Source organism: Danio aesculapii, chromosome 13 (genome assembly GCF_903798145.1).
Source record: "Danio aesculapii chromosome 13, fDanAes4.1, whole genome shotgun sequence".
NCBI classification, from domain to species: Eukaryota; Metazoa; Chordata; class Actinopteri; order Cypriniformes; family Danionidae; genus Danio; species Danio aesculapii.
The window spans coordinates 51,630,666-51,632,648 of record NC_079447.1 but is presented as its reverse complement, the minus strand read 5'-3'; the positions used below and the strand labels follow the sequence as shown (position 1 = coordinate 51,632,648).

The window sequence follows — 1,983 nt, the reverse complement described above, 5'->3', positions numbered from 1 at the left end:
CTTGCTATCAAATGGGACAATGACAAATTACAATGGGATTTAAAATAAGAACTATGCAGTATTTAGGGGGCTCAGATAGAGTGTTTCAGTATGTCATCAATGTTGTTCTCATCGCTTGACACATAAAACCTTCTATTGTCTTTGACCCGTAACTGTGGGTATTTGCATTTTAATATATATTACTTTGAAAGCTCATTTCACTTGCAAATGCCTCATTTCCATACACTTAATGATAAAAGCTAACTTTGAGAGATAACAGCAAACTCTTTTCTAAGATTTGTTCACCTTACAGACAATAATATATAAACTTTATAAATAAAAGGCTTTTCTTACTTAGTTTTTCTTTCGTTTTCAGTACAAATTCTTAGTCTATAAATTCTTAAATCAAGAAGCATTTTCTAGACAAGTAAAATAAAAATGTGTCTTGTTTTAAACAAGTTTTTCTTTAAAACGAGTATAATAATATGCAATAATAGTAAGCAAAATATGCTTAGATTATTTTAATTACCACACTGGTAGATTATTTTGCTAGTTTTTAATGAGAAAGTCACTTAATTTAGGCTTTTTTTTCTGAAAACAGATTTTTTAATACATATTTTTTGTAGAAACAAGAAATAAAAACTCTAAGAAACTAATTTTTTGCAGTGAAGATATCCATGTTCCAACAAAAGATTATTAATTTCGGTTCGCTTTCTCAAAACTAGTCTGTCACAGCAATGTCATGCACTGACATCACACTTAAACATATCTTTCAGTATGCAAAAACGACACAAGATGTTCAGTAAACCAACCTGTCAGCTGTACTTTCCAGCTTTCTTTCCTTACATCCAAACAACCCAGTATCTGCTCCAGTAAGACATTCATTTGCAAAAAAGTGACTTACTTAAGAGGATCTCATCACGCCGCGTCTCTTAGCATTCTTATTCTGTGTTGCGGTGAAACATTGAGGTATTTCACAAGCCAAAAGGGAGTTTGTTAGTCTCTGATAAACCCTGAATGTGTCTGAACAGGAGAAGTGCTGAGAACCTGCTGAAGGGTGGAGACTCAAGTTTTCACATGCAAATAATGAGAGCGTCTCACTGGCCAGAGGCAGTAAACCTGTCCGACGCCGTACAGACACACCTCTTCTCTTCTCCTCTATCTATCTATCTGTCGTCTCTTTCACAGAGTTCAGAGTGCACTGAGATAAAGCTGACAGTTTCTGTTTCTCGCCGGAGCTGTCGTCTTCTCTCTGACAGAGGCCGTGTTTTGTAAATGTGACACGTACAGTGTTTCAGGGACTAAATAAAGTCCTTCACGACATGCAGGAAGGCAGAGTGTGTTAATGTTAGGGACTTTTTTGTGTGTGTGAATGAATTCATTTATTTTTGATCTGTGAAAACGATCATGTGCTGATAAAAACAGCATATGCTGGTTAGGTAGGTTTTAACAGATGGCTGCTAGTTTATGCTTGTTATACTTGCTGTTTTTTGCAGGGCCAGGAGCTGGTTTAAACTGCACTAGCAAAGAACCATCTTAAACCAGCTTATGACCATCAAGAACCAGCTAAACCAGGTCATAGCCAGCAAGAACCAGGTTATACCATCGCATGACCAGAGGAAAGATTAAACAAGCTAATGACCAGCAAGAACTAGCTTAAAACAGCTCATGGCCAGCCAAAACTAACTCTATCTTAAATGAGCTCATGATGAGCAAGAACCAGCTTAAACTAACTTAAACCACTTCATGGCCATCCACAACCTTCTTAATCTAACTCTTGACCAGCAAATACCAGCTTAAACCAACTATTGGCCAGCTAGAACCAACTTAACCCAGCTCATGACCAGCAAAAATCATCTTAAACCAGCTTATGACCATCAATCCCAGCTTAAACCATCTCATGACCAGCAAGAATAGGCTTATGAGCAAGAAGAAGCAGCCTAAACCAACCCTTCAACAGCAAGAACTTTTAATTGGCCCTTGATGAGCAAGAACCAGCTTACA

The 1,983-nt window shown here is 37.2% G+C and overlaps 1 protein-coding gene across 2 annotated transcripts in view; it reads right to left on the bottom strand.

Moving 5' to 3' along the window:
• fam83b (family with sequence similarity 83 member B) overlaps positions 1-1,020 on the bottom strand; it is a 39,266-nt gene extending 38,246 nt beyond the window's left edge. The window contains exon 1 of one of the 2 annotated variants that reach the window (XM_056471389.1): positions 884-1,020. The gene's annotated coding sequence lies outside the window, so the exon portion shown is untranslated. The other variant, XM_056471390.1, reaches the window with a different exon arrangement.
• Positions 1,021-1,983: the final 963 nt, after the last annotated feature.